Here is a 26496-nt window from a genome sequence, read left to right as displayed (position 1 = left end):
CCACCCCATCCTCATTGAACTGGTGGTCACCTTCAATGGTGTGCATGACACCTGTATGTTAATCCAACCATCAAGATCATGGGGCCCTTTAAACCTACACTAGACTCATTGTAAGCATTACCATAATTATCATTATTAGGAATTCTAAATATTAGAAATGTATGGCCTTTAGTAAGTTATCTATACTCATATCAGATATTACATATGTAGATTAATATTACTAAATATTAATGTTTTATTTTATCTATTATCTTAAGGGTAGAGCATATTATGTATTTTCATCACAATGATTATTAGTGTCATGTTAGCTAATATTGGGTATATTATTAATATTAATGGTTGTTTTGAAATCATTAGTATAATCCTTGTTAACATGAGTATTGGTATTAATCCTTGTTATATTATTATTAGTAGTATTACATGCACTATTTAAGAAATTATTAGACATTATAAGAATGATAGGTAATATCGGTATATCTACATACGAACTTGCGAACCATCATTATTAAATTGATGGATTAGTACTCTTATTATGAATATTATTCAATCCACTATACAATAATAACAATAATAATAATATTAACAATTTAGGATTCAATTCCTAGAGTCTAAACTTAAGACTAAATCCTAAGATAAAACCTTAATTCTACACTAAAACCCTAAAAGATAACCTTAGGCTATGATCCTAAACCCTAGGTGGTATGTAGAACTTGGATCTAATTGTACATCCTGATTTATGGTAGGATTTGATTTTAAGGGAATGTGCATTCCCTAGCGATGCTGGTAGGTGATGCAGACTATAAGGTGATGATTCTTCCCCTTGAGATTTTTATCTTCTCATTAGCTTAAGTTATAATTTTATTTTAATTTATGAATGATATCTCCATTCTATAAGCACATGTGTTAATTGTTGAAATTGAATTTCTATATTACGTGCTTAATGTTCATCATGTATATTTGTTCATGCTTGTGGATTATTTGTGGATTGCTTATGGACTTTAAACTGGTACATTAGTGGGAAACCCCCACCTATAAATGTACACCCATACTTGGGACGTAACTTGATTGATGGTGATTGCAATGGACCTTCGACTTAGTAGTTATTGAGTGGTGGTCTAGATGGATCATTAATGTAGGCCTACTATCCAGGGTTGTTGTGTCCAATGGTTTTCAGGAATGGTCTTTATCGTATGGTTTTGATATTCGCCCTACGTGGCATATTTTGATACTCGCCCTACATGGTTTTGTTTTGATGTTTTCCCTATATGGGTCCGATGTTTTATACTGTACAACCATACGATCATAAGCCCCATATATTGTAATATGATTGACCACTAGTCGATGGGTTTTCATTAAACATCATAAGATGGTAGCCTCATGGGCTAGGGATGGTGGTAATGGGACACTATGCCTGAGCTGTCAGCCTACGCCGGGCCATGTGCTCCTCGTAGTGACCGTGAGCTTATTCAAATCGGCCGATTGTAAATGGACTAATAATGGGCTGGAAAATCATGCATACATGGCATATTACGATGGCTTGGATCATTTTGCCCTGCGATTACGCTAAATGTTGTGCTTATGACTAGTCATTCGATTGCGATAATGACTTGAATTATCTTGCCCTGTGATTACGCTGAATGTTGTGCTTATCCCTGGGTGACGACCCCAATGCCTGTCTGGATGTTTTACCCAGGTCGATGATTGCATTCATGCATCCATGCATCTAATAAGATGGCATTTACTCTGTTTTGATTGTCTAGATGTTTTATACTATTTCTGACCTAATGCGGTGGTGTGTAATCTTGAGTGAAATTCACACTGAGTTGGTCACTCATCCATTAAATATACAACCGTACAGGTAGCACAGGTGGCTTAAGTGATATGCATGTTCAGACTTGATAAGGAGAAGGGTACGATCGCTAGGGATGCATGACTGTATTTTCCTGGAAGAGCTGCGTGATCTTACGGCTTATGTTTATATGTTTTCTATTACTCTCCATGTATTGAATCATGTCAATCTTGTATCGTTTAAATTCTGAGACATTGGTTTGTATAAGTCAATATGGATGGCTTCTTGTACAGTCTAAACGTAAATGAAAGTTAGCTATGCTTACTTGTCCATTCTACACTCATCTGCTTACTCTGTTAAATAAAAAAATATATATACTCGAATTTGACATTCCTTTAAGGTTAACACTTGGGTTTTTGGGAAACGAGTCATATACTCGGGTCTTAAAAAGTCAGGGCATTATAGTTAGTAAGCGTTATCACCCATAATATAATTACGCATTATTTTCTTAACTGGTGGATGATAATTGTTCTCCCTCCTACATTCTAGTAGTGATTTCTTAATCGGTGGAGTATAATTGTTCTCCCTTATATGATCGCATATGGACTTCTTAACCTGTTTTCTTAACTAGTGGATGATAATTATTCTCTCTCCTACATTCTCATAGTGATTTCTTAATCAGTGGAGTATAATTGTTCTCCCTTATATGATCGCATATGGACTTCTTAACTGGTGGAATATTATATCTAGGTTAATTCTTGATCATTGTTTTAGTTAATTTTTTAGACATAGATTGTTTCCTAACATGAACATCTGACATCCCTTTAATGTATTTCTCATCACTTAGAAGTTGATTAGAGTATTCATGTGTCTACTTTTGCATGAACATGATAAAACCCTTAAAAAAATCCACAGAAAAATCCTAAAGTAATAAGGAAAACAAGTAGATGGAGTAAGGAGAATGTTACCAGAAGAGATGAACTAGAATGAAGATCCTATAAAACAGAAACAATAAACTATTTTACTAATGGTTAGAGAAAAAATATAAGATAAAAAAAATTCTAGAAATTTAAAAATTCTAAAAACCCTATATTAGAAAAATTCAAAAAACAAGAAAATCTAACATAAAATAAAAATCAAACCTAGGAAACCCAAACCTAATTGTGTTTAATGCCACTCCCTGGCAATAGTGCTAAAAACTTGTTCACAACCCCAAGTGCAAGGCTACGCTATAGTAATAACTCGGTGAGACTGAGGTCGAATCCATAAGGAATGGGGAACACGGTTTAGAACTAATATAAATTTAACTTGGTTGTTTTGATTTTTAATCCAGTGATGAAGAAAAAGTTTTAATTAATAAAGATAAAAGACTAAGGATCTAGGAATCCACTTATAAAAATCTCAATATTAGTCTACTCCATTTAATGATAAACTCAATTGAAATCGAAGTCCTATCCTATCCAATTGGATGATGGAGCGGTTAAAGAAAACTGTGGTGTTCAACTTTATTGGATTAGTTTACACATGAAGCACCAATCACATGATCACATGGAATTTATGCATCAACCATGCCCATAGACGATGGTGGATTAGGAATTTTATAGATCACCTGATTGCAAAATAGGTAAGAAGATATTAAAAGCTTGCCAAGCATCTACTATAATTTCGATCACAATAAATCATAGAAAACTAAAAATATTCCTTCATTCAAACTAATAATTAATGGAAGTTCAACATAAATTTGAATCACAACAAACTAAACATTAATAATAACTACAAGCTCCAAAATTTTCAAAAATTCAGCTTTCTATCTTATCATAATACTTAGAACATGCTCAATTACACAGACTTTCAATTCCTAAACAAGTTTTGAAATTAAAAATTCAAAAATTTCAAAGATTTTTGCTCAAGAACTAGGAAAACAAAGATTTGTCTACCATTTGCATTATTGTGTTTTGTCTACCAAACATACAGTGGCCCATGGCCTCGCAAAAGGGCCTAATATACATCATCATGGGCCTCAATTGCATCAAATGGGCTGGATCAAATGGGCCGATTAAATGAGCCGAATCAAATGGGTCGAATATATCATGATGGGCCTCTACCCATGGACCCCAAATACGTCATATTGGGCCTCTCAAATACAAAAAGTGGGCCGCACTACTTGGGCCGCACCATTCATCCATCTATAGAGATCATTTTAGAGCATTATCCAAAAAATGAATCAGATCAAAATATCATCTAAACCATACCACAAATAACAGTGATGATAATGATTCACACTGTTAAAAATTTAGAGGGCCCACCATACCATTTATTTCCCATGCAGACTGTTTATAAGGTCACAAAAACCTGAACAATGAAGGAGAATAAATATCTTATTGGTTCAAAACTTCTATAATCCCGAAAGGGGTTTCAATGGTGGGTGTTCAATCCACTGCTTTCTGTAGTGTGGGCCACCTTATAACTGGATCTATCTTATTTTTAGTCTTAAGCCTTGAAACGAGCTAGCTAAATGGATGGACGGCTGGATGAACCACATCCATCAGGGTGGGGTCTAAAAACGTGGCCCACCATGGCGAGCACGCGAAAAATATGTGGATAGTTAAAATGTGCACGACGGGTCCCATCCACATGGATGGCTGGAGTGGGTGCAAACCTCTCGGTCGGAGGTCCCACAGACCTTGGAGGCGTCAATATAGCAGCTATATAGATGTTATATGACCCTCAAACGACACAGGTGGGTCCCACCCCAAATTATATAAAATAATATAAAATATTATATTTATTATTTATATCTAATATTATATATTATAATAATATACTCTCCTAGCATCCAGTCGTCCATTGCTGGACGCTGGATGCATTACAGTGAAGTCATCACGTGGGTATGGCCCACCTAAATCCATCTAACATAATATTATATATATATATATAACCAATGTAATATATATATTATAAAATATAATACAATATATATATATTATTATATTATAAAATACCACATCCAGCGTCCAGGGAGTGACGCTGGATGGTGAACCCCCCGGTCAGCAAGGTGGCTCCACATGGAGTGGCCCACCAAAAATTATTATTATTTTCTTTATTATTATTATTTTTAATTCTCTAATGCAGCTGGCGAGTACACCCCGCTGCCAGTTTACACTTCACCATTAGCCACCCACTATCCAGTGACACTCACTGCTGGCTATCTCCACCGTCAGTCCACTCTACACTATACGTCCAATATCCAAGGATGCTAGACGGATGGTGTGGATATATACCTCATCAAGGTGGGTCCCACATGGCCCACCTATTTTGGATTGGTCTAATATTTGTGTTTCTCATCATCCAGGCCCGCTAAATGGCCTGGATAAAACAGATGGACGGCGTTGATAAAATACCTAAATCATGGTGGGCCACACCGATTAGGGTAGATGGACGGCGTGGATTAGGATAAATACATCAAGGAGGGCCCCACCCACACGTGTGGGGTGGGCCACATCCTAGATGGACAGTTGGGATGACATATAAACATCATGGTGTGTCCCACATGGATGGGGTCCACTGGTAGATGGCTTAGATGTAAACATCATGGTGGGCCACACACCTCATTATCATCATTACCATACAAAAAAAAGGAAAAGAGAGAGAGAGATAGAGAGAGAAAAAAGACAGATCGGATGGTGATGGAGGACCTCGCCACTATGGACCCTCCATGATCACAATACATATATAAAAAATGGGTCCCATCACAAGTGGGCCTTTTAATAGAAAAATCAATGGTGGATTACCCACCTATCGGCCTTCTCCTTAGCTCCTTGAACTCCTATGATCCTTGGCTTGCCCTTTGATGGAGGTTGATAAAGGATGAATGGTTGAGAAGGGAGATGAGTGAGTGGGAAAGTGGGCCACACTTGTTGTTTTGGGAGAGCTTAGGGAGTTGGATGTTGAAAGCTCACTTGGGAGTTTGGGAGTGAAGATAGAAATGAGAGGGAGGGAGAGGAGTGATGGATGAAAGGGATGGATGGAATGGGTGTTGTAAGGAATGGGGATGGGATAGCTTAGGTTTGTTTGAAATTTTGGTAAAAGAGGGATAGGTGGGGAGAGAGAGAGTTGACTTGCGGGAAAAGAGGGAATGGGCATTTGTACTTGTTGTAGGGTAAGGTGGCATTGAGGTATGGTGGTGTACTTGACTTGATTTGATGTGACGGGTTGTAAAGATTCTCTCGAAATTAGCAATGCGCGGTGTTTTCCTCGAGATGAACACGGGCCCATATCTCCTGGCCTGGGTATCGAAACAGTGCGCAAGTCGCGACGTTGGAATAGCGGCGACGGCACGGTCGCTAGGGTATAAGTCTCGAGTTAAGCTGACTCTGAAATACAGGACACGACTCAAGATTACGCACAACTGCGATAACAGATTGTGGTTCACCAAAATTCGACCGGAAAAACTGTGGAAGCTTACGGAATATTACGGATTAAGATACGGGCTTCACAGCTTTCCCCTCCTAATAAAAATTTTATCCTCGAAATATTTTATCATGCAGGACAAAGCAATGGAAGAGGAAGCATCGACTTATAATAAATTGATAAACAAATAGCGCTCTCTAACCTAAACCTCACGTTCTCAGGATACCTCATCAATGTTATGATGACCCAACTAATCTTAGTTCTTGGATCAAAATGATCGAAGTTCGAATACTAAGCAACCTCACAATCTCAACGGTAGGGAGCTATGTCAGAAAATCTCTAAGTTATTCGAACTCGAGGATCTATAGCAGATATGTGATATTATCTTCATGTATTCTCAAGTTATGCTCTGATACTAACTTCTGTCATGCCCTAAACTTGGAAACCGAGCTCGCAAAATTTCCAATTACCGAATCCGGTACCGACAGCCTCCGTAGTACCCCATTCTTGGCTCCCAGTGCTCATACGCCAAATTTCGATCCTGGGATCCTACAAGGAAGATTTTCAATATGAATTTGTTTCATAAGAAGCATAACCACAAGTATACCAAAATCATAAGAACAATATCATCACCACGTATCCACTAATATAATCATTTGAGTACAATACTGAAAAGGAAATACATGCATAGAATAAAATCTCTATAAGCTCTGCTGCATGCTCCTGCCCCAGCTCGATTGCATCCTATCGTCACCTGCACGCATCTATCATGCATAAGCCTATAGAAAGCTTAGAGGGTGGTGTAAGTGTGTGCACAAGATAAGTGCCAAGTATTCAATACAATGCCTTAATCATATAATATCAAAATTACTGACATGAATCATACAATATCAGAATAAGTGAAAACATAATGAACTATATATCACATATCAAGGATGCAATACAATATGCAATTCGGAAGAGCTACGAATACCATCAGCCTTATCTAGGTCATATGAATGTAGAAATATAGTAACCCAAAATGCCATATGCTGCGGATGTAATGTGATATGCAATGCGAATGGAATGACCATGTTAGAGTATGAAGTCGGGATGATGGTACGTAGTATCGCAAGCTATGGGGCCCACCACAAGGGACTTTTATCCAAACTAGTCTCATACCTAAATTTGGATAGTCAGACTCAATATGGTAAACTTCTGATCTCAGGTTAGTCGCACGCCCCAACCGAAATCCTGGCCATTACGAACGTTCACGTAATAAATAGTTGTCCACGACCAGTCCGAGTGAATAGTGGATGAATGAATGAATGAGTATGCAACTACTGCTCCACAAATTAGTACTGTACATCTCTGGGATCATCACCGGGGTCTAGTACACTCTACATGCAAATTGCCGCCTACTGACGCGCGACCATGCAACTGGAAGAGACCTCACTATCCGCCCAGCCAGTAGTCAGTCAATATCTACCCGGCACGTTGATAGCGGACCCATTCACGAGCTGGTCAAACTTAGCCTAGCTATGCCCCCTACTCTCGACCGGGTAAGGCCACACCCCCTCCCAACCGACCATGACACAGACACGACCTACTAGTTTCGGCACTCAGGGGCTCATTTATCCACTCACTCTCAACGTTGGGGCGTCTCCTGGCCATGAAGGTTTAGGGACTTTCACCCACAGACATCCAAAGTGCCCAGATGCTCAAACTAAATGTTTTCGGTATCCCATCTAATCATCCACGACATGCCTGTGGTGGCTACGACCCTAATGTCACTAGGGTGTATAGTAATCACAACACATAATGCAATATGCATAAGACATACAATCCAGTCATGCATCAATCCTACGCATACCGTGCACTCATGTGAGATAATCTCCACCTATCAAGGAGTCTCATAACAACCTGCCTAATGATATACGCAATGGTCAACAACATCTCATAACAAATATGTAGATGATGCATATGGGCATGTATCATGATGCTTATGCTGTCACATACTCATATTCGGTATCAATAACCAGCATCGACAATCGACCTCGACAATGTGGACATTTACCCAACATTGCCCCCACATAGAGCCTAACATATAGTGAACCCATGGCCTCACACAAGGGCCAAAATTACAACACAATGGGGCTCACTCAAGAGCTTAATACACATCATGATGGGCCCTTCACTTGGGCCTAATACACATCACATGGGCTGCATCACATGGGCCTATATACATCGGATGGGCCATGTCCCATGGGCCTTGGATACATCACAATGGGCCATAACCTATGGGCCCCAAACACATCGCAATGGGCATCTCACATAGGTCCATTATGCATCACATCAATATGGGCCTCAATGGATGACCATAAATACGTCACATTGGGCCTCATATTCATCAAGTAGGCCGCATCACATTGGCCACATATACATTACAATGGGCCTCTAACACGGGCCTAATATACATCATAAAGGGCCACATCCCATGGGCCTTATATACATTACATTAGGCCTCGACAATCGGAATTGACCTCGATAATCAGAATCGGCCTCGATGATTGGAATCGGCCTCGACTAAAGGAAATCGGCCTCGATAATCGGAATTGGCCTCGACAAACGGAAATGGCCCAGACCAAACGGAATCGACCTCGACTAAACGGAATTGGCCTCAACCAAATGAAATCGGCCTCGATAATCGAAATCGGCCTTAACAAACAGAATCAGCCTCGACCAAATGAAATCAACCTCGATAATCAAAATCAGTCTCGACAAATGGAATTAGCCTTGACCAATCGGAATTGGCCTCGACTAAACAGAATCAGCCTCAACCAATTGGAATCGGCCTCGACCAAATGGAATCGGCCTGGACATACGGAATTGGCCTCGACAAAATGGAATCAGCTTGGATAATCAGAATTGGCCTCGACAAACGGAATCAGCCTCGACCAATCGGAATCGGCCTCGACCAAATGGGCTGAATATATCACGATGGGCCTCTACCCATGGGCCCCAAATACATCATATTGGGCCTCTCAAATACAACAAGTGGGCCGGACCATTCATCTATCTATAGAGATCATTTTAGAGCATTATCCAAACAATGAATCAGATCAAAAGATCATCTGGACCATACCACAAATAACAGTGGTGATAATGATTCACACTGTTAAAAATTTAGAGGGCCCATCATAACATTTATTTCCCATGCAGACTGTTCATAAGGTCACAAAACCCTGAACAGTGAAGGAGAATAAATATCTTATTAGTTTAAAACTTCTGTAATCCTGAAAGGAGTTTCAATGGTGGGTGTTCAATCCACTGCTTTCTGTAGTGTGGGCCACCTTATAACTGGATCTGTCTTATTTTTAGTCTCAAGCCTTGAGACGAGCTAGCCAAATGGATGGACGGCTAGATGAACCACATCCATCAGGGTGGGGTCCACGAACGTGGCCCACCATGGCGAGCTTGCCAAAAATAGGTGGACGGTTAGGATGTGCACGACGGGTCCCATCCAGATGGACGACTGGAGTGGGTGCAAACCTCTCAGCAGGAGGTCCCACAGACCTTGCAGGCATCATTATTGCAGCTATATAGCTGCTGTATGACCCTCAAACGGCACAGATGGGTCTCACGTGGGTCCCGCCACAAATTATATAAAATAATACAAAGTATTATATTTTTTTATTTATATATAATATTATATATTATAATATTATACCCTCCTAGCATCCAGCCGTCCATTGCTGGACGCTGAATGCATTACAGTGGAGTCATCACGTGGGTATGGCCCACCTAAATCCATCTAATATAATATATTATATTATATAATTTTATATATATTAACCAATGTAATATATATATATATATATATATATATTATAAAATACAATACATACAATATATATTATTATATTATACAATACCACATCCAGCGTCCAGGGAGTAACGTTGGATGGTGAATCCCACGGTCAGCAAGGTGGGTCCATGTGGCATGGCCCGTCAAAAATTATTTTATTATTATTATTATTATTTTTAATTCTCTGATGCAGCTAGCGGGTACACCCCACTGCCAGTTTACACTTCACTGTTAGCCACCCACTGTCCATTCACACTTCACTGCTGGCCATATCCACCGTCAGTCCACTCTTCACTATATGTCCAGCGTCCAAGGACGCTGGACGGACAGTGTGGATATATACCTCATCAAGGTGGGTCCCACATGGCCCACCTGTTTTGGATCGGTCTAATATTTGTGTTTCTCATCATCCAAGCCTGCTAGATGGCTTGAATAAAACAGATGGACAATGTCGATAAAATATGTAAATCATGGTGGGCCACACCGATTAGGGTGGATGGACGGTGTGGATTAGGATAAATACATCAAGGAGGGCCCCACCCACACGTGTGGGGTGGGCCACATACTAGATGAATGGTTGGGATGACATATAAACATCATGATGTGTCCCACATTAATGGGGTCCACCGGTACATCATGGTGGGCCACACACCTCATCATCATCATTACCATACAAAAAAGGAAAAGAGAGTGAGAAAGAGAAAAAGGAGAGACCGGATGGTGATGGAGGGACCCCGCCACCATGAGCCCTCCATGATCACAATACAAACATAAAATGGGTCCCATCACAATTGGGCCTTCTAATAGAAAAATCAACGGTGGATCACCCACCTATCGGCCTTCTCCTTAGCTCCTTGAACTCCTATGCTCCTTGGTTTGCCTTTTGATGGAGGTTGATGGAGGATGAATGGTTGAGATGGGAGATGAGTGAGTAGGAAAATGGGCCACACTTGTTGTTTTGCGAGAGCTTGGGGAGTTGGACGTTGAAAGTTGACAGTGAAGATAGAAATGAGAGGGAGGGAGAGGAGTGATGGATGAAAGGTATGGATGGAATGGATGTTATAAGGAATGGGGATGGGATAGTATGGGTTTGTTTGAAATTTTGGTAAAAGAGGGATGGGTGGGGAGAGAGAGAGAGAGAGTTGACTCGTGGGAAAGAAGGAATGGGCATTTGTACTTGTTGTAGGGTGAGGTGGCATTGAGGTATAGTGGTGTACTTGACTTGATTTGATGTGACGGGTCGTAGAGATTCTCTCAAAATTCACAACGCGCGGCGTTTTCCTCGAGATGAATGAGGGCCGACATCTCCTGGCCTAGGTATCAGATCAGTGCACGAGCCACATCGTTGGAATCGTGGCGACGGTGCGGTCGCTAGGGTATAAGTCTCGGGTTAAGCTGACTCTGGAATACCAGACATGACTCAAGGTTGCGTGCAACTGTCAATAACAGATCGCGGGTCGTCAGAATTTGACCGGGGGGACCGCGGAAGCCTATGGAATAGTACGGGCCTCACAGTTCTCCCCTCCTAATAAAAATTTTGTCCTCAAAATTTTCTATCACGCAGGACAAAGCAAGGGAAGAGGAAGCATCGACTTATAATATATCTATAAACAAATAACGCTCTCTAACCTGAACCTCGCGTTCTTAGGATGCCTCATCAATTCTATGATGACCCCACTATTCTTAGATCTCAGATCAGAAATGATCAAAGCTCGAATACTAAGTAGCCTCACAATCTCAAAGGTAGGGAGCTATGTTAAAAAATCTCTAAGTTATTCGAACTCGGGGATCTAACCATCCTAAGTTCTCAACAATCATAGAGTGTAGCGTAGCTATTAGCAAATATGTGATGTTATCTTTAGGTATTCCTATGTTATGCTCTGATATCAACTTTTTTCACGCCCCAAACTCGGAAACCGAGCTCACAAAATTCCTGATTGCCGAATCCGGTACCGACAGCCTCCATAGTACCCCATTCTTGGCTCCCAGCGCTCATACGCCCGATTTTGATCCTGGGATCCTACAAGGAGGATTTTCAACATGAATTTGTTTCATAAGAAACATAACCACAAGTATGCCCTAATCATAAGAACAACATCATCACCACATATCCACTAATATAATCATTTGAGAACAATACTGAAAAGGAAATACATGCATATAGTAAAATCTCCAGAAGCTCTGCTGCACGCTCCTACTCCAGCTCAACTGCATCGTATCGTCACCTGCACGCATCTATCGTGCATAATCTTATAAAAAGCTTAGAGGGTGGTGTAAGTGTGTGCACAAGATAAGTGCCAAGTATTCAATACCATGCCTTAATCATATAATATCGGAATTACTGGCATGAATCATATAATATCAGAGTAAGTGAAAACATAATGAACCATATATCAGATATCAAGGATGCAATACAATATGTAATTCGAAAGAGCTACGAATACCATCAACCTTATCTAGGTCATATAAATGCAGAAATATAATAACCCAAAATGCCATATGCTGTAGATGTAATGCGATATGCAGTGCGAATAGAATGACCATGCTGGAGTGTGAAGTTGGGATGATGGTACGTAGTGTCGCAAGTTATGTGGCCCACCACAAGGGACTTATATCCAAACTAGTCTCATACCTAAATTTGGATAGTCAGACTCAATGTAGTAAACTCCTGATCTCAGGTTAGTCCCGCGCCCCAACCGAAATCTTGGCCATTACGAACATACACGTAACAAATAGTTACACACCACCAGCCTGAGTGGATAGTGGATGAATGAATAAATGAGTATGCAACTTTTGCTCCACAAATCAGTACTGTACATCTTTAAGATCATCACCGGGGTCTAGTACACTCTACATGCAAATCGGTGCCCACTAACGTGCGACCATGCAACTGGAAGAGACCTCACTATCTGCCTGGCCAGTAGTCAGTCAATATCTACCCAGCACGTCAATAGCGAACCCATTCACGAGTAGCTCAAACTCAGCCTAACTATGCTCCTTACTCTCAGGCGGGTAAGGCCACACCCCCTCCCAACTGACCATGACATAGTAGAAGACGCGGCTTCCTAGTATTCCATACTCGGGCGCTCATGTATCCACTCGATCTCAACGTTGGGGCATCTCCTGGCCACGAAGGTTTAGGGACTTTCACCCACGAACATCCAAACTGCCCAAATGCTCGAACTAAATATTTTCAGTGTCCCATTTAGCCATCCACGATATGTCAGTGGCGGCTACGACCCTGATGTCGCTAGGGCCTATAGTAATCACAACACACATTGCAAGATGCATGAGTCATACAATCTAGTCATGCATCAATCTTACGCATACCGTGTTCTCATGTGAGATAACCTCCGCCTATCAGGGAGTCTCATAACAACCTGCCCAATGATATATGTAATAGTTAATCACATCTCATAACAAATATGCAGATGATGCATATGGGCATGTATCATGATGCTTATGTTGTCACATACTCATATTCGGTATCAATAATCGGCATCAACAATCGACCTCAACAATGTGGACATTCAACTAACATTGCTCCCACAGAATGGCCCACATAAAGCCTAGTGAACCCATGGCCTCACACAAGGGCCAAAAATATAACACCATGGGCCTCACTCAAGATATTAATACACATCACGATGGGTCTTTCACATGGGCTGCATCCCATGGGCCTATATACATCAGATGGGCCACGTCCCATGGGCCCTAGATACATCATAATGGGCCATAACCTATGGGCCCTAAACACATCACAATGGGCCTCTCACACGAGTCCATTATGCATTACATAAATGTGGGCCTTAATGAATGGCCATAGATATGTCACATTTGGCCTCATATTCATTAAGTAGGCTGCATCACATGGGCCACATATACATCACAATGGGCCTCTAACACGGACCTAATATACATCACAAAAGGCCACATCCCATGGGCATTATATACATTACATTAGGCCTCGAAAATCAAAATCGACCTCAATAATCAGAATCGACCTCGATAATCAGAATCAGCCTCAATGATTGAAATCGGCCTAGACAAACAGAATCAGCCTCGACCAAATGAAATCGGCGTCGACCAAACGAAATCAGCCTCGATAATTGGAATCAGCCTCGACCAAACGGAATCGACCTTGATAATTGGAATTAACCTCGACCAAACGAAATCAGGCTCGATAATTGGAATCGGCCTCAACAAACGGATTTGACCTCGAATAAATGGAATCGGCCTCGACCAAACGGAATCGGCCTCGATAATCAGAATCGGCCTCAACAAACGGAATCAACCTCGACCAAATGGAATCAGCTTTGATAATCGGAATAGGCCTCGACCAATCGAAATCAGCCTCGATATTCAGAATAAGCATCAACATACGGAATCAGCCTCGACCAAACGGAATCGGCCTCGGTCAAACGGAATCGGGCTCGACCAAATAGAATTGGCCTCAACAATCGGAATCGGCCTCGACAAACTGATCTGACCTCCACGCAAGGTGGGGTCCAAGTATGGACAACTATGATGATCAAGCAATATCAATGGGGCCAATCAATTGGGTTAACCCACTAGAGAATGACGAGAATGGGCCCAACAAGGCCTAAGGGAAGGTCACAATATGGACATTAAACCATCATTTACCATCAATGGGGTCCTTTAACCAACATTGCTCCCAAAGAGTTGCCCTCATAGGGCCAAACATACAGTGGCCCATGGCCTCGCACAAGGGCCTAATATACATCATCATGGGCCTTAATTGCATCAAATGGATCAGATCAAATTGGCCGAATCAAATGGGCCGATCAAATGGGATGATTAATTGGGTCGAATCAAATGGGCTGATCAAATGAGCCGAATCAAATGGGCCGAATATATCACGATGGGCCTCTACCCATGGGCCCCAAATACATCATATTGGGCCTCTCAAATACAACAAGTGGGCTGCACTACTTGGGCCGCACCATTCATCCATCTATAGAGATCATTTTAAAGCATTATCCAAACAATGAATCAGATCAAAAGATCATCTAGACCATACCAAAAATAACAGTGGTGATAATGATTCACACTGCTAAAAATTTAAAAGACCCACCATAGCATTTATTTCCCATGCAGATTGTTCATAAGGTCACCAAAACCTGAATAGTGAAGGAGAATAAATATCTTATTGGTTTAAAACTTCTGTAAACCTAAAAGGGGTTTTAATGGTTGGTGTTCAATCCACTGCTTTCTGTATGTGGGCCACCTTATAACTGGATCTGTCTTATTTTTAGTCTCTAGCCTTGAGACGAGCTAGCCAAATGGATGGACGGCTGGATGAACCACATCCATCAAGGTGGGGTCCACGAAAGTGGCCCACCATGGCAAGCACGCCAAAAATAGGTGGACGGTTAGGATGTGCACGGTGGGTCCCATCCACATGGACGGCTGGAGTTGGTGCAAACCTCTCAGCAGGAGGTCCCACAGACCTTGTAGGCATCAATACAGCAGCTATATAGTTGCTGTATGACCCTCAAATGGCACAGGTGGGTCCCACGTGGGGCCCACCATAAATTATATAAAATTATATAAAGTATTATAATTGTTATTTATATATAATATTATATATTATAATAATATACCATCCTAGCATCCTGCCATCCATTGCTGGACGCTGGATGCATTACAGTGGAGTCATCATGTGGGTATGACCCACCTAAATCCATCTAATATAATATAATATTATATATATATAACCAATATAATATATATTATAAAATATAATACAATATATATTATTATTATATTATACAATACCACATCCAACGTCCAAGGAGTGATGCTGGATGGTGAATCCCAGGTCAGCAAGGTGGGTCCATGTGGAGTGGCCCACCAAAAATTATTATTTATTATTATTATTATTATTATTTTAATTCTCTGATGCAACTGGCAGGTACACCCCACTACTAGTTTACGCTTCACCGTTAGCCACCCACTATTCGTTCACACTTCACTGCTGCCCATCTCCACCGTCAGTCCACTCTCTACTGTACGTCCAGCGTCCAGGGACACTGGACGGACGATGTGGATATATACCTCATCAAGGTCAGTCCCACATGGCCCACCTGTCACACCCCGAACTCAGAAACCGGGCTCACAAAATTTCCGATCACCGAATCCGGCGCCGACAGCCTCCGTAGAACCCCGTTCTCGGATCCCGATACCCATTCACCAGGTTCCGATCCTGGGATACTACAAGGAGGGTTTCAAATCATCAGTCTGATTCATAATGAGCATAACAAAAGTATAACCCACAAACAATAACCACAAGAACACCACCACAAAATCCACTATGATCAAAAACTTTTTTGTACAATACAACAGAAAGGAAAAATACAATGTAACAAAAGAAGCGAAACTCCAGAAGCTCAGCTACACGCTCCAACTACAGTGAGACTATGGCTGCAACTGCGTCCTGGCGTCACCTGCACGCATCAATCGTGCATAAGCTTATAGAAAGCTTAGAGGGTGGTGTGAGTGTGTGCGCAATACAAACGTGCTCAAAATGCAAGGTCAGAGTAATGCGGAATCATGGTGATGAGCACATGAATGCAATTAGCCGTATCAAGGCTATGCGGTGCAAGATATGAATGCTATCGGCCATACACAGCCATGCGATGCGAGATGCAACTCAAGCATGCCAATCCTCATCATGTATCAGTACAGTTCTCATTCTGGATAATCACCGGGGTTCAATACACTCCAAATGGCACTGTCGCTCTCCTAGCCGCACAGTCCAAGTGAGCGTAAGAAACCTCACTATCCGCCTAACCAATAGTCTGCCAATACCTATCCGGCACGTCGATAGCGGACCCATTCGCGAGCTGGTCAAACTCAGCCTAGTATTGCCCCCTACCCTCGGGCGAGTAAGGCCACACTCCTTTCCAACCGACCACGACACAGTGGGAGACGCGGCCTCCTGGTATTCGGCCCTCATGCACTCGTATATCCACTCGGTCTCGACGTTGGAGTCATCCTCTGGTACCATCGGGTTTAGGGATTTTCACCCAGGGACATCTATGGCGCCCGTATGTTAGAACCAAGTATTTCCGGTATCCAATCCTGCCATCCACGATGTGTCTGTGAAGGCTATGGCCCTGATGTCGCTAGGGCATACAGTGACTACAATCACACAAATGCAAGTGCATGAATCACACTCTCAGTCATGCAACAGTCTCGCGTGTACCATGCACTTATATGGGGTAACTCCGCCTATCAGGGAGCCCATAAACAGTCGGCCCGAAGGCATATGCTATGATTGGTCACTCCTCATATCAGGCATACATATGGTGCGAATGATCATGAATCATGGATCTATACTAAACATGTATAAAGAGATGGGCTTTAGGTATAATGGAGATGGCCCTAGACGGCCTACTTACCATAATTATGGGCCTATCAGTGGGCCTTAGGGAGAGCTATAATGCGGACATTTAACCAACATTATCAATGTGGACGTCAAACCAACATCGCTCCCAAGGAATGGCCTTCCATGAATCACATATTGTAATGGACCTATTTACATCTTATTGGGCCTCGTCCCCACGGCCTTAGGTTCATTAAGTGGGCTGCCTCATATGGGCCTTATATAAGTCAAGTGGGCTGCATCAATGGCCTCATGTACATTGCAATGGGTCATACTCCATGGGCCTTTGAAAACATCACAATGGGTCTCGTAACATGGGCCTTAATATATCAGAGTGGGCCTCGACAACGGGCCACCAATACGTCGAATGGGCCTAATCTCATGGGCCTCATATATATATCAAGGTGGGCCTCCCCAACGGCCAGAAATACATCAATATGGCTCCATTACATGGGCCTAGGGCCCACCATAATATTTATTTGAAATCCAACCTATTCATAAGGTCACTTGGACCTTGGGTAAGGCCCACTGAAATGTTTATTTGAAATCCAACTTATTCATAAGGTCACGGGACCAGGGGGCCCACCAGGATGTTTATTTGCCATGCAACCCGTGGATAGGGTCACGTGGGCCTAGCCCACGGTAATATTTATTTGCCAGCCAACCTGTTTGTAAGGTCACGTGGACCTGGGGGTCCACTGTAATGTGATTTGCAAATCCAGTCCACCCATCATGTGTGTCCCACCTGGTTGACCATCCAAACCAAGTTTCAACCGCATCCAAATTTTAAGTCGGCCCCACCAAATAATTTTATATGTTTTAGGCATATATTCACATGATTTTTGGATGGTGTGGCCCACTTGAGATCAGTATACGGCCGATTTTTGGGGACAGACCATAATCAAAGGGGACCCATCAAATGCTCGGTGTTGATGATCGAAACTCATCACCGTGGGGGCCCACAGCTGGAGCCGTGAGGCCCCAGCGACCGTCCGCTAGTCTGCTTTAAAAATTTTATTATTATTATTATTATTTTTTTATTTTGGGGCCCACCGAGATGTGATTCACAATCCAGCCCACCCATTATGTGTATCCCATTGTTCTACCCGTCCAGAACTAGTTTCACCTGCATCCAAACTTCAGGTGAGTCCCACCGAGTACTTTTATGATCTGGCATGTCTTTACATAGTTTTAGATGGTATGGCCCACCTGATGATCAGATCGCCTTAAAATTTTGGCTCAACGCCTAAAGAAGACTGGAGAATAGATTGGACGGTGTGGATCACATACATACATCCAGGTGGGGCCTGCATGAGCAGTCCACTAAAAAGTAACTTTTTCTTCCTTTTTTTTTAGCCATGCCATACGCCTACGTCCAGCGTCTCTGGACGCTGGAAGGTTTGGATAAACACTGCCTCATGGTGGGTCCCACGCGTGAGTGGCCCATGTTCATCAAGGTAGGTCCCACATGATCATGGCCTACCACATATATAAATATTAATAAAATATTATAATATATCATTTACTCTAAATAAGGGGTGGATCTCTCCTAAAATGAGGTGGGCCACCCTATTTGATGGATGGAGTAGATTTAATATATTGGTGGGGCCCACTTCATTCTAAGGAAGAGAGAAAGAGAGGGAAAGAGAGAGAAATAGAGAGAGATACACGGTGAGATAGAGGAGGGACCCCGCCACTATGGGCCCTCCATTTCATACATGCATACATCAAACGGGTCCCACCACATGTGGCCCAAAAAAAATAGGAGAAATGACGGTGGATCACCCACCTTATCTTCCTTCTCCTTGCTCCCTTGGCTTCAAATGCACCTTGCCTATGCCTTGGATGGTGGATGATGGGGGATTAATGGTGTGAATGAGAGATGGGAGGGTGTAGATGGATGATGGAAGGTGGACCACACTTGAGAGGGAGATGGGAGCTTGGACGTATGAGGCTTGGGGTTGAGTTGCTTGGAGATTTGAGAAATGAGAGAGAGAGAGAGGAGATATGGATGGGTGAGGTGTGATGGGTGATGGTTTGGGTTGAAAAGTTGAAAAAGGGGTATGGTGGATGTTGAAAATGGGAAAAAGAGGAGTGGTGAGTGGAAAGAGGGTAGATTCTTTGAAAAAGGAGGGGATGAGGTGATGTACTTGATGTATGGGATGCATTAAATGTTGATTGATGGGACTTATTGAGTAGAGATTCCCTCGAAATTCGCAACGCGCGGTGTTTCTTCGGAATAAACGCTGATCGGCATCTTCTTACCCGGGTATCGGTTCGGTGCGCAAGTCACGACGTTGGAACCGCGGCGACGACGCGGTCGTTATGATACAACTTTCGGATCAAGCCGGCGTCGATGCGCGGGACCTGGCCTAGGATCGTGCGCAAACACCGGATATGGTGCGAAGGTTGTCGGAATTTGACCGGAAGGACCGCGGAAGCCAACGGAACAGTACGGATTAGGACACGGGTCTTACACTACCTATTTGGATCGGTCTAATATTTGTGTTTCTCATCATCCAGGCCCGCTAGATGGCCTGGATAAAACAGATGGACGGCGTCGATAAAATACGTAAATCATGGTGCCGATTAGGGTGAATGGACGGCATGGATTAGGATAAATACATCAAGGAGGGCCCCACCCACACGTGTGGGGTGGGCCACGTCCTAGATGGATGGCTGGGATGACATATAAACATCATGGTGTGTCCCACATGGATGGGGTCCACCGGTAGATGGCTTGGATGTAAACATCATGGTGGGCCACACACCTTATCATCATCATTACCATACAAAAAAAGGAAAAGAGAGAGAGAAAGAGAAAAAGGAGAGATCGGATGGTGATGGAGGGACCCCACCACTATAGGCCCTCCATGATCACAATACATACATAAAAATGGGTACCATCACAACTGGGCTTCTAATAGAAAAATCAATGGTGGATCACCCACCTATCGGCCTTCTCCTTAGCTCCTTGAACTCCTATGATCCTTGGCTTGCCTTTTGATGGAGGATGAATGGCTGAGATGGGAGATGAGTTAGTGGGAAAGTGGGCCACACTTGTTGTTTTGGGAGAGGTTGGGGAGTTGGACGTTGGAAGCTCTCTTGGGAGTTTTGGAGTGAAGATAGAAATGAGAGGGAGGGAGAGGAGTGATGGACGAAAGGGATGGATGGAATGGGTGTTGTAAGGAATAGGGATGGGATAACATGAGTTTGTTTAAAATTTTGGTAAAAGTGGGATGGGTGGGGAGAGAGAGAGTTGACTTGTGGGAAAAGAGGGAATGGGCATTTGTACTTATTGTAGGGTGAGGTGGCATTGAGGTATGGTGGTGTACTTGATTTGATGTGACAGGTCATAGATATTCTCTTGGAATTCGCAACATGCGGCGTTTTCCTTGAGGTGAATGCGGGCCCACATCTCCTGGCCTAAGTATCAGATCGGTGTGCGAGCCATGCCATTAGAACTGAGGCGATGGCACGGTCGCTAGGGTTTAAGTCTTAAGTTAAACTGACTCTAGAAAACGGGACACGACTCAAGGTTGAGGGCAACTGCCGATAACAGATTGCAGGTTATCGGAATTCGACTGGGAGGACCGCGGAAGCCTACGGAACAGTATGGGCCTCATAGAGTGGGCCATGAAGATGAATAGGGATGCCAATGAGGTAAAGATGAACTCTCTACTTAACCATGAAGGGTCTAGGTACTTAACCAATTCCTCATAAGGAATACAACTTCTAGTGGGGGCCCATTTACCTGAGGTAGCCCACAAGACCAAGCATATAAGCTACGGGCCTAAATAATATAGAGATAAGCCTATCAAGAGATTATGGTGGGCATTCAACCATATTTAGATACAAATGGGCCTAGAGGGGTCCAAATGGGGACATTCAACCACCATTGCCCCAAGGCATCCAACCACAAACTATAAGCTACAAGGCCTAAGTCCCACATCCAATCCATGTACATAAATCCATATAAAGCATTAAGAACTATGGGTCCAATCCATCCATAACAACATGGTCCAAAGGAAGGGAATCAAAGCCCAAAGCCCAAGTTCCAATGGCCATCAAATCCATGCATTTAGTTGGACTGAATGGGGCAACCCATAGCACAAAAACATGGCCCAAAATTAAGTTTAAGTTGGGTGAAATGGGCCCCACTATATCAGCCCAATAACTAGCAATTTAAGTGGGCAACCAAGGGCCCAATACCACCCTTATCTCAGCCCATAAAGTCCATCAAAATGGTGAAAGTCAGACCAAAAACATGGCTGACGTCCCACTAGGGACTCCCAAAATTTGGTCTAAGTTTGTATCCCACAAATGATATCAATGGTGGCCCAAACAAGCATTAATTAAGCCTAAGAAAATACTAAATTATGAGGGAGCAACAAGTACCTAATTCCCTTAATATGGTGGGCCCCTCATCTAATAAAAATTTAGTAATATACATGTACATTTAATGCCCATAGCTGGACCTTCAGTCCACCTAATTTTCTGGGCCTATTGAGGCCTAGAAACTTGTCAAAGTGTGAGGGAATTAATCCCACAAGGGCTAGCACTTCTAATAGGGGGCCCCCACCAGATGGAGGAGGGGCTTTGTCACTTCAACATAAGTGAGCCTACTTTTGGAACACAGGCCTAGCAGCAGCCCAAGGCATGGGCGTCCTAAGGGTGGGCCACATAGGGGACGTCCACCTAGGGTGGACCCACCCACATGGGCCCCACAAAAATAGAGGGACGGTAAGGATGGAAAACATACATCATGGTAGGCCTCGGCTAGGGACAACTGGCATGGCTGGACGTCCACCAGCCGGACGTCTAGTTATGCTCGTTGGTCCAGCTGGTTGGCCCCACAACCATGGCCCCAAAGACCTCTAAAACACCACAAGGTGGGCCCCACAATCATGCATAAAAGCCCCAATGGGCTGGGCCCAATTACTGTTACAAACATGGAGAGGACAGTAAGGTAGAAAAATTCAGCAATGTACATGTTGCTGTCCTAAATTTGGGCACTCTAATGGAGTGGGTCTAGGGCCTCTATAATTCTTGAAATTGAAGGCCAAGGTCCCTTATCATGTATATAACAAGATGGAGCCCAGAAATATGATCCACCTTCATCAAAATAATTTATGAATTAAGGTTTTCTTGAGGTAATGTTGTTGGATTGCATAGCAGAAAAATCTAGCAGTCCATCATGTTAGCCCACCCTTTTGGAGGCTCAAATGGGGTCAGTTGGGGCTGAAGTTTGGTATGCTCATAGGTGGGATATACACCTTCAAGAATCATATATTATATGGTATCAATCACCCTATCAAAAGTCCAAAAATCAAGCCCCAAGATGGCCAAAAACTCTGTCCAGATAGTTCTGGATAGCAACATATATCTAATTTAAATAAATTATAAACACTATTTAAAAGGAGATTTAACCCCATAAAATCATGGTTTGGTCCACCCTAGTGGGCCTCACAAACCTCCAAACCATACCCACTATAAAAACACCTTTGCATGCACCCCATTTAGTAGGATTTTGGGGCCACGCGTCCAAGGGTGGGCTGCCATGGGCGTCCTCCGACTTTGGATGGTTTGGATTTTGTTGGTCTACAAGGTGGGCCACACACTCATGATCAGAGATGAATTAACAAGAAAAGAAGAAGAATACGGCCACAAGGGAAGGGTCTCCACCTCATTGAGGCCCTTCCCTTCATCATACATGCATACACATTTCATCATAAGATGTACAAGATCTACATGATCATGGCTATCTACTTGGGATCTATGGTGGAGATGCAATCTCCACCAAGGATCAAGGGTCTAGATTGCCAAAAGATCCCTGATCTAAGGAAGAAAAAGGCATGAAGGGATCCATGGAGAATGGTCCTTTGCATGCAACGTGCATGTAATGTAGGATGGGCTACAAGACACATCTATGGAGAATTGTGGCCACCACCATCACTTAATGGGCCCTATAAGCTGCAACATGAGGAGAAAAATGAAGAATAAGAAAGAAACTAAAGAAAGCTGAAATTTACAATATATGTACACCCACCTAAGCAATCAAGCTCCAAAGTTACACAATCTTCATCTACAAGCTCTAAGGAAAGTGGATCTATGATTAAGATGAGTTGAAGAAAGTGGGATTAGGAGGTATTTGGGGTAGCAAGGGCTGGAAATAAGGGGGAGGTGGGACGTTGGAAGGTTAGAAAAGGGAGAGGAGAAGGAGAGTTAGAGAAAAATGAGAGGGAGAGAGAGTTGCTTGGGAGGTGTAGGAGAGTAATGATTACTCTCTCTACCTAAGTTAGAGAAAAGCATCATTAGGGTAGGGCGATATAAACAAGGTTGCTAGGGGGTGTAGGTTGTAGGGTTTTTAGAAACCTACACTAGGGGTGACATCATCCATCACATGCACATGAGAAAACGTGTGGGGTGGGGTCTACCATCCACACATCAAGGGTCCATATCGAACGTTGCCCACAACTTGAGATGTACATGTCGGATTCATGCACGGGATGCGACGTTGGAACCGCGGCACTGATACGGATGAAATGGCATAGGTTTCAGGTCGATCCAAGTTGGGTCTATGTGACCGAACTTGAGAATGACCGCAAACACTATCCGTAGGTCGCGGGTCACCTGGATTCGACCAGTAGGATTGTGAGACCTAAAGGAATGGTGTGCACACCTGGGTTAAGGTCTTACGACTCTCCCCACCAATAAAGAAATTTCATCCTCGAAATTTACCAAATCCAGGACAAAATGAAAATGCAGAAACATCATAACAATCAGCAATCATAAGAGAAAGCAATACATAGAATCATACAACAATCAAGCATCAAATAGATGGAGATAATGCTCTTTAATCTTGGCCTCGCATTCCCAAGATGCCTTAGCCTCCAAATGATGACCCCACTGCACCTTCACTAAGGGAATGACCTTGGTCCTGAGAACCTGATCCTTCCGATCAAGGATACGAATCGGTTGCTCGATATAGGAAGCATCCTCACAGATCTCAAGGGGCTGCCAATCAATCACTGGAATGATGTCTGACCCACACTTCCTCAACATAGATAAATGGAACACATCGTGAATCTCGAAAAACTCTGAAGGCAAGGTAAGCCTGTAGGCCACAACGCCCACGCACTTAGTAATCTTGAAAGGTCCAATGAATCTCGAGACAAGCTTACCCTTCACTCCAAATCGAACCATGCCCTTCATTGGCGAGACCTTGAGATATACCATGTCCCCAACTGCTAACTTGAGGGGTCGAGGCTGACGATCAGTAAAACTCTTCTGCTGGCTCTAAGCTGTGCTCATCTTTTGCCTGATAATATCTACAACCTCTGATGTTTGCTGCACAAGCTCGGGACCCAGGAGACGACGGTCTCTAACCTCGGTCCAACAACTAGGAGATCTACATGGTCTACCATATAGTGCCTCAAAAGGAGTCATGCCGATAGTCACTTGATAACTGTTGTTGTACGTAAACTCGGCAAGGTATAAGTGCTCATCCCAACTACACACAAAGTCAATCACACAGGCTCTAAGCATATCCTTAAGGATCTGGTTAACCCTTTCAGTCTGCCCATCCGTTTGCGGATGATAAGCGTTGCTGAGATGCAAAGTGGACCCCATCGCCTGCTAGAAACTCTAAAACTGAGACATAAATCTGGGGCTTAGTTAAATACGATTAAAACCGGAATGACGTACAGTCTCACTATCTCCTTGATGAAGATCCTCGCCAACCGATCCATAGTCTAGGAAGCACACATCAGAATGAGATGCGCCGACTTCGTTATACGATCAACGACAACCCAGATGGCATCATAACCGCACTAAGTCCTCGGTAAACCCATAATGAAATCCGTCGACACATGCTCCCACTTCCAAACTGGAATGCTCAATGGCTGTAAGGGACCAGGGGGTCTCTGGTGATCGGCCTTGATATGCTGGTAAGTGTCACACTCGGCCACGAAGCTAGCAATCTGGCATTTCATCCCTGACTAAAAATACTGCCTCCTCATATCTCTGTACATCTTCATGAAGCCCGAGTGGATGGTAAGTCTCAATCGGTGTGCCTCAGTCATCAGATCACGACGCAACTCTGGTATGTCCGGGACACATAATCGGCCTCTGAAGGGTAATCCACCGTCAGAACAAATCTGCTAGTCTGACTGCTCCACAGATGTTGCCTCTACTCAATACTCCTTAAGTGACTTGTCTGTCTGCTAGGCCTCGATCACCATAGCAACTAAAGAGGGTTGAATCGACAAGCTCGAAAGTTGAATCAAGGAAGAATGCATACTGAACTCAAAGTCGAACTCCGAAACATCCTGAAGCATCTGTCACTCTCAAACCATCATCTGTGCCACCACGCCTCGTAGTTGACGGATGAACGCGTTCGCCACCACATTTGCCTTACCTGAGTGGTACTGAAAGTCGAAGTCATAATCCTTCAACAATTCTATCCATCGCCTCTGTCGCATGTTCAACTCAGACTACGAAAACAAATACTTCAAGATGTTATAGTCCAAGAAGAGCTTGAATCTAATCCCATAAAGATAATGCCTCCACACCTTCAGTGCGAAGACAACTGCTGCTAGCTCCAGATCATGGGTGGGGTAGTTCAGCTCGTGGACCTTGAGCTGGCGCGAGGCATACGTCACAGGCTTCCCATGCTGCATCAGAAGAGCACCTAAGCCAACTCTAGAGGCATCGATAAATACAATAAAACCATCACTCCCATTAGGAAGAGTGAGGACAGGAGCGGATGTGAGGTGGTCCTTCAACTCCATAATGTCTCCTCACATGCGTCACTCCAGACAAACTCAGTGCCCTTCCGCGTCAACTGGGTCAGTGGTGCTACAATATGGGAGAAACCCTTGATAAATCGTCGATAATATCCCGCCAGACTAAGGAAACTATGGATCTCAAATGTGTTCATGGGCTGGCCCCATTGACGCACTGCATCAACCTTCGAGGGGCCCATAGCGACACCCTCCCTCGTCACCGCGTGACCGAGGAACTTCACCTCATCTTGCCAAA

Source organism: Magnolia sinica, chromosome 13, assembly GCF_029962835.1.
Source record: "Magnolia sinica isolate HGM2019 chromosome 13, MsV1, whole genome shotgun sequence".
NCBI classification, from domain to species: Eukaryota; Viridiplantae; Streptophyta; class Magnoliopsida; order Magnoliales; family Magnoliaceae; genus Magnolia; species Magnolia sinica.
The sequence above is the reverse complement of the archived record's forward strand: the minus strand, read 5'-3'. Positions refer to the sequence as shown.